This window comes from Poecilia latipinna, unplaced genomic scaffold (assembly GCF_001443285.1).
Source record: "Poecilia latipinna isolate Pla-1442-1.1 unplaced genomic scaffold, P_latipinna-1.0 Scaffold3539, whole genome shotgun sequence".
Lineage (NCBI taxonomy): Eukaryota > Metazoa > Chordata > Actinopteri > Cyprinodontiformes > Poeciliidae > Poecilia > Poecilia latipinna.
Genome location: NW_015116155.1, coordinates 41,467 through 48,639, shown reverse-complemented (window position 1 = coordinate 48,639; position 7,173 = coordinate 41,467). Strand labels below are relative to the sequence as shown.

The following is a 7,173-nucleotide window of genomic DNA, read 5'->3' as shown; positions in this document are numbered from 1 at the left end:
TAAAACTGTCAGAAAGGCCGCTTGAGTTAACATTTAGCTGTGGAGTCGTTTTCTTCAAGTTTTCGGCAATGCTGGACCGGTGGTTTGATCTATGCGATCTAAGCTTAGCCAAAATGTTTTTGTCTCTATAAATAATAATAATAATAAACAATGACATATTGGCTGACACATTTTTTCTTCATTAGTATGTCATGTTGGTGACTGAAGTCTGTTATGATGACTTCAACACATTTCTTCTCACAAGTTGGCAGAAGAAATGCTGTCCAGAATGTTTCTATAAACTGACTAATTTCTATAATGCCTAATGTCTGAGTTGTGTTCATGGTAATTATTTCTGACATTTTTATGCTTTATGTTGTAGGTTGTGAAAAATGCTCTCTAGGGTAAACCGGGTGGACAATGTATTTTGAATGACTGTGATGGTGACACAAACGCACACACACAGGTGGGTCTGGTTAGTTTTGCTCACACTTCTCTTTAAAATGTTTATTTATTATCCTAATGTGTCTGCTATTTATCCTGTGGTTCCTCCAGGCTGAGAAAACCAGGCATTCTTCTGTTGGTTCATGTGCTTCTTCCTACATCCACGGGCCACAAGAAGAATCCAAAACGGCTCATGTCAAACTGTGGACCATGTTTTCAGATATGTGCAGATATGTGATTATTCTAATTATCCTACTTCTTTGTATAAGCACTTTCTCATTGGCTTTGTTTGCTATCTGAATGTAGCTCTGCTGCTAAATATATTTAATAATTTTTTATTATTTGTCTTCTTATCATTATGTCAAAGATGCAAGCCAGTGTTGAAGCCTTCCTCATTGCCGTGGAACCAGGACAGCCCTTCCTCCTGCATGTTGGTGAAAACAAGAGCAGCACCAAAGACACTTCACCATCAGTGATCACAAGATCATCCAAGGTAGCTTTTGATGAACTTTCAAAGCACACTTCACCTTCAGTGCAAAGTACCATGAATTCCTCTACAACTTCTGTAAATTAATCCAGCCTACAGTTTTCAACATTGATGTGACTTGCACGACAATTGAGGAGTTTAAGATCCTTGCTTTTACTTTACCTGGCAGAGTGGACACTCTTTATTATGTTCTTCATTTAAATGCATACTGTATCAATAAGAGGATTTGTTTTATGTTCGTCCAATTAAGGACTTGGTTTATTACAGTCCCTGTGGCAAGCAGTTTTCTGCATGGTCAGCATTGAAGGCCATATTGTCTTTGAGAGGGTCCGCCAACATTCCAGACAGGACAGTGTTGTCCATCTTCTTCATCTTCAACCTCCAATATTGACATAAGGCAGCCAAGACTTTGGTTCATTCAACTGTAAAACCATTCCTATAATTTTTTTACAATGACATGGTTTTAAAGTTCTAAAGCAAGTTATGATTAACATTTGACAAAGGTGGTGATTTCTCTTTACGTAATTAAAAACAGCTTTATTTATATATTGTACCAGCTGTATTCAAAATGCCACACTATTTATATTCTCAGGAATTTTCCCATTTTTGATTTTGTTTTTTAGTCGCTTCATTGGGATTAACCCAGAAAGGGGCACAAAAACCGGTCATGAGAAGATGGTATCCAAAAAGACAGGAAAGACCATTCAAAATAAAAAGTGACGGTCAATGTTCAGGTTTCCACCCTCATCAAAAACCTGATGGACTTTGAGTGGCATCTCATTCAGGTTAGGTTAATACCTAACCTGATAGATAGAACATATTAATGTTCTATCTATCAGGTTAGGTTACAGTTTTTTTTGCAGTAGCTTACTCATAAAGTGAATGCAGTAGTAAAACTAAATTTACAGTAAAAATAATGGAACCTACAGACGCCAGTATTTGAAGGTATATTTACTTTAACCACTGTATTTTACGGTGTCCAACAGGTACAAAAACCCAGCAAAGACGATAAAAACACATGCAACAAAAAAGAGATTCAAACAAAAAATGCTGAACACTGAAGTGATCCAGACCACTAGGGGGAGTCGAACAAAGAACAGCTGTGTCCGAAGTCAGGTTTTGCATCCTTGGGTCCTCGACGACCAGAAGAGAGAAGCTGTAGCTTTCAGCTAGCTGCTTAGCCTCTACCGTGGCGTTATGTTGCTTAGCAACCGTGACAACGTGAATCACACAGCGGCGAAGGAGAAAAAAAACGGACTCGAAGTATGTTTTTTTTTCTCCTGATTTCTCTATTACTCTCCACCTTTTGTAATAAAGGCTGTTGCATATTTAAAAAATCTTAGTCTGATTCTAAAATGTTCAAACATGTATAGCACATTTACACAAGGAATGTAGGCAAAGTATCCCTTTTCAAATACTCTCCAAATTTCAGGTAAGACGATACAGTTTAATCAAACTATTGTGTTTTTAGGCATAACTTTAATCAGTCAAACCGATTTGCTCAGGAATAAATGAAATATTTGAGTGAACCAAAATATTACAACTAGATGTTACCTAACTTAATATCTGTGTTTAACTAACTGCCATTTGGGAAAGCCCAAATGAGTCAGGTGTTCTCCAGTGGTATACTAAACCTGGACCAGCAGGCGAGGGGAGCTGGGTGTTAATGCAGCGGCAGCAGACATCTCCGAAAACGTCGGACCAATATTGCAATTAGGTGATGCACTGATGAACCGAGAAGAAATGTGAGATTTATACATCTACATTCTCGCCTACAAACATTGTTTAAATCATGTTGTGTCACGGCTGCTAAGCAACATAACGCCGAGGTGGAGGCTAGGCAGCTAGCTGAAGGATACAGCTTCTCTGCAATGCTCTCTGCCTTTGCAGGACCCCTCTTCCGTAGACCGGGTCGTTTCTCAAGCCCATGAGAGAATAAGCTTGAAAGGATGCAGACCCTGAACTCGGACACAAAGCTCTAGTGGTCTGGAACACTTATTTTTGTATATTTTTTGCATCTCTTTTTTTGTTTGCATCTTTTCTTTGTTTTTCTCGTGTTTGCTGCGCGTTTGCACCTGTCGACCACCGTAGTATTTTAACGATTCTGTATTTTAGTTCTGCTGGGGTCCATATGGTTATGTGTATTTGTTATAAGTTGCGTTGTGACTACTGTTATGTGTAGAGTGTTATGGGGTTCTCTGTCTGACTCTGCTGACTTCCACTCGCATGTGATGGACCTGTCATGTGGGCAGGGGAACAGGGGAGCTGGAGGACCAGAACCGATGCTGATCTGACAGAACACCGGAAGAGCGGAGAGTTCAGTGTGTTAGCAGTNTCGAGGACTGGATGTGAGCACCCTTGGTTTATTATTTTTGTTAGCAGCTAAAGCTAGCCAAGCAGGTGTAGCACTGGGTATCGGGTCGTTAAACAAACATTAAAACTGTCAGAAAGGCCGTTTGAGTTAACATCATTTAGCTGCGGAGTTGTTTTCTTGAAGTTTTCGGCTACAGACGGCATAATGGGGAGAGTGGCTGTGCTGGACCGGTGGTTTGATCTATGCGATCAAAGCTAAGCCAAAATGTTTTTGTCTCTATAAATAATAATAATAATAAACAATGACATATTGGCTGACACATTTTTTCTTCATTAGTATGTCATGTTGGTGACTGAAGCGTGTTATGATGACTTCAACACATTTCTTGTGACAGGTTGGCAGAAGAAATCCTCTCCATAATGTTTCTATAAGCTGACTAATTTCTGTAATGCCTAATGTCTGGTAATTATTTCTGACATTTTTATGCTTTATGTTGTAGGTGGTGAAAAATGCTCTCCAGGGTAAACCAGGTGGACAAAGTATTTTGAATGACTGTGATGGTGACACACACACACACAGGTGGGTCTGGTTAGTTTTGCTCACACTTCTCTTTAAAATGTTTATTTAATATCCTAATGTGTCTGCTATTTATCCTGTTGTTCCTCCAGGCTGGGGAAACCAGGTATTCTTCTGTTGGTTCATGTGCTTCGTCCTACATCCAAAGGTCACAAGAATAATCCAAAACAGCTCATGTCAAACTGTGGACCATGTTTTCAGATATGTGCAGATATGTGATTATTCTAATGATCCTACTTCTTTGTAGAAGCACTTTCTCATTAGCTTTGTTTGCTATCTGAATGTAGCTAAATATATTTAATAATTTTTATTATTCGTCTTCTTATCATTATGTCAAAGATGCAAGCCAGTGTTGAAGCCTTCCTCATTGCCGTGGAACCAGGACAGCCCTTCCTCCTGCATGTTGGTGAAAACAAGAGCAGCACCAAAGACACTTCACCATCAGTGATCACAAGATCATCCAAGGTAGCTTTTGATTAACTTTCACAGCACACTTCACCTTCAGTGCAAAGTACCATGAATTCCTCTACAACTTCTGTAAATTAATCCAGCCTACAGTTTTCAACATTGATGTGACTTGCACGACAATTGAGGAGTTTAAGATCCTTGCTTTTACTTTACCTGGCAGAGTGGACACTCTTTATTATGATGATCATTTAAATGCATACTGTATCAATAAGAGGATTTGTTTTATGTTCTTCCAATTAAGGACTTGGTTTATTACAGTCCCTGTGGCAAGCAGTTTTCTGCATGGTCAGCATTGAAGGCCATATTGTCTTTGAGAGGGTCCAGCCAACATTCCAGACAGGACAGTGTTGTCCATCTTCTTCATCTTCAACCTCCAATATCAACATGAGGCAGCCAAGACTTTGGAGTTCATTCAACGGTAAATCCATTCCTATAATACGTTTTTTACAATGACATGGTTTTAAAGCAAGTTATGATTAACATTTGACAAAGGTGGTGATTTCTCTTTACGTAATTAAAAACAGCTTTATTTATATATTATACCAGCTGTATTCAGAATGCCACACTATTTATATTCTCAGGAATTGTCCCATTTTTGATTTTGTTTTTTAGTCGCTTCATTGGGAAAGGGGCACAAAAGCCGGTCGTGGGAAGATGGTATCCAAAAAGACAGGAAAGACCATTTAAAATAAAAAGTGACGGTCAATGTTCAGGTTTCCACCCTTATCAAAAACCTGATGGACTTTGAGTGGCATCTCATTAATGTTCTATCGTAAAACTAAGACTGTACTTTAAAAAGTATCACTACAGTTTTCTTTGCAGTAGCTTACTCATAAAGTGAATGCAGTAGTAAAACTAAATTTACAGTAAAAATACTGGAACCTACAGACGCCAGTATTTGAAGGTATATTTACTTTCACCACTGTATTTTACGGTGGCCAACAGGTACAAACACCCAGCAAAGACGAGAAAAACACATGCAACAAAAAAGAAATGCTAACAAAAAATGCTGAAAACAGAAGTGATCCAGACCACTAGGGGGAGTCGAACGAAGAACAGCTGTGTCCGAAGTCAGGTTTTGCATCGTTGGGTCCTCAACGACCGGAAGAAAGAAGCTGTAGCTTTCAGCTAGCTGCTTAGCCTCTACCGTGGCGTTATGTTGTGTAGCAACCGTGACAACGTGAATCACATAGCGGCGAAGGAAAAAAAAACGGACTGGAAGTATGTTTTTTTTTCTCCTGATTTCTCTATTACTTTTCACTTTTTGTAATAAAGGCTGTTGCATATTTAAAAAAAATATGTTAGTCTGATTCTAAAATGTTCAAACACGTATAGCACATTTACACAAGGAATGTAAGCAAAGAATCCCTTTTCAAATACTCTCCAAATCTCAGGTAAGACATTACAGTTTAATCAAACTATTATGTTTTTAGGCTTCACTTTAATCAGTCAAACAGATTTGCTCAGGAATAAATGAAATATTTTAGTGAACCAAAATATTACAACTAGATGTTACCTGGGCTTAATATCTGTGTTTAACTAACTGTCATTTGGGAAGCCCAAATGAGTCAGGTGTTCTCCCGTGGTATACTAAACCTGGACCAGCTGGCAGCAGGCGAGGGGAGCTGGGTGTTAATACAGCGGGAGCAAAAATCTCCGAAAACGTCGGAGCAATTGCAATTAGGTGATGCACTGATGAACCGAGCAGAAATGTGAGATTTATACATCTACATTCTCGCCTACAAACATTGTTTAAATCATGTTGTGTCACGGCTGCTAAGCAACATAACGCCGAGGTGGAGGCTAGGCAGCTAGCTGAAGGCTACAGCTTCTCTGCAATGCTCTCTGCCTTTGCAGGACCCCTCTTCCGTAGACCGGGTCGTTTCTCAAGCCCATGACAGAATAAGCTTGAAAGGATGCAGACCCTGAACTCGAACACAAAGCTCTAGTGGTCTGGAACACTTATTTTTATACGTTTTTTTGCATCTCTTTTTTTGTTTGCATCTTTTCTTTGTTTTTCTCGTGTTTGCTGCGCGTTTGCACCTGTCGACCACCGTAGTATTTTAACGATTCTGTATTTTAGTTCTGCTGGGGTCCATATGGTTATGTGTATTTGTTATAAGTTGCATTGTGATCACTGTTATGTGTAGAGTGTTATGGGGTTCTCTGTCTGACTCTGCTGACTTCCACTCGCATGTGATGGACCTGTCATGTGGGCAGGGGAACAGGGGAGCTGGAGGACCAGAACCGATGCTGATCTGACAGAACACCGGAAGAGCGGAGAGTTCAGTGTGTTAGCAGTAAAGCTATTCAGTTGAGTGTAACGATTTGTTAGAGGCGCGAGCTGCTGCCTAAGGAACAGCAGCTCGCTCTTTTTTCTAATAAACCCTGTTGGCGGTACTACATCTGCAGTGTGTTGGCATCATGACAGTATTTACTTACAGTACACCACTCTAAAAGGTACAGGATTGAAAAGGTAAATATCCAGTAAAATACTGGTATCTACAGACACCAGTTTTTTTTTTTTACCGTTTTTTGAAAGAACGGTAAAAAAAAAACAAACAATAAAAAACCTGGCGTCTGTAGCTACCAGTATTTTTTTTTTATCGTTCTTTCAGAAAAACGGTAGTTTACCTGTTCTTTCGAAAGAACGGTAAACTACTGGCAGCTATAGATGCCTGTATTTTACCGTTCTTTCACAGTATCCATACCGTACTTGCATTGATGGTAATCTACTGTCAGGATTAATTACGGTACAGCTACTGTGCATTTACAGTAAACTTCTGGCGTCGAAAGCTGCCAGTATTTGACTGTAAATTTACAGGATTATTTCTTAGAGTGTACCATATGACCGATCTCCTCCAGAAACAAGTGGCAACAAGGTGGAAATAAATTTAATATTGGC

The 7,173-nt window shown here is 39.4% G+C and overlaps 3 long non-coding RNA genes across 4 annotated transcripts; all 3 read left to right on the top strand.

Moving 5' to 3' along the window:
• The first annotated feature begins 389 nt into the window (after positions 1-389).
• On the top strand, positions 390-1,261 carry LOC106941192 (uncharacterized). Its single transcript, XR_001423294.1, has 3 exons — positions 390-657; positions 791-916; positions 1,161-1,261. It is a non-coding gene; the product is annotated as an uncharacterized LOC106941192 (long non-coding RNA).
• Positions 1,262-1,957: 696 nt separating this feature from the next.
• On the top strand, positions 1,958-6,668 carry LOC106941193 (uncharacterized). The gene is made up of 2 exons (XR_001423295.1): positions 1,958-2,627; positions 5,953-6,668. It is a non-coding gene; the product is annotated as an uncharacterized LOC106941193 (long non-coding RNA).
• Positions 3,954-5,248, top strand: LOC106941191 (uncharacterized). 2 transcript variants are annotated; one of them, XR_001423293.1, is made up of 4 exons: positions 3,954-4,015; positions 4,140-4,265; positions 4,510-4,686; positions 4,881-5,248. It is a non-coding gene; the product is annotated as an uncharacterized LOC106941191 (long non-coding RNA). The 2 variants fall into 2 exon arrangements; XR_001423292.1 differs by lacking the exon at positions 3,954-4,015 and having other exon boundaries at positions 4,066-4,265.
• Positions 6,669-7,173: the final 505 nt, after the last annotated feature.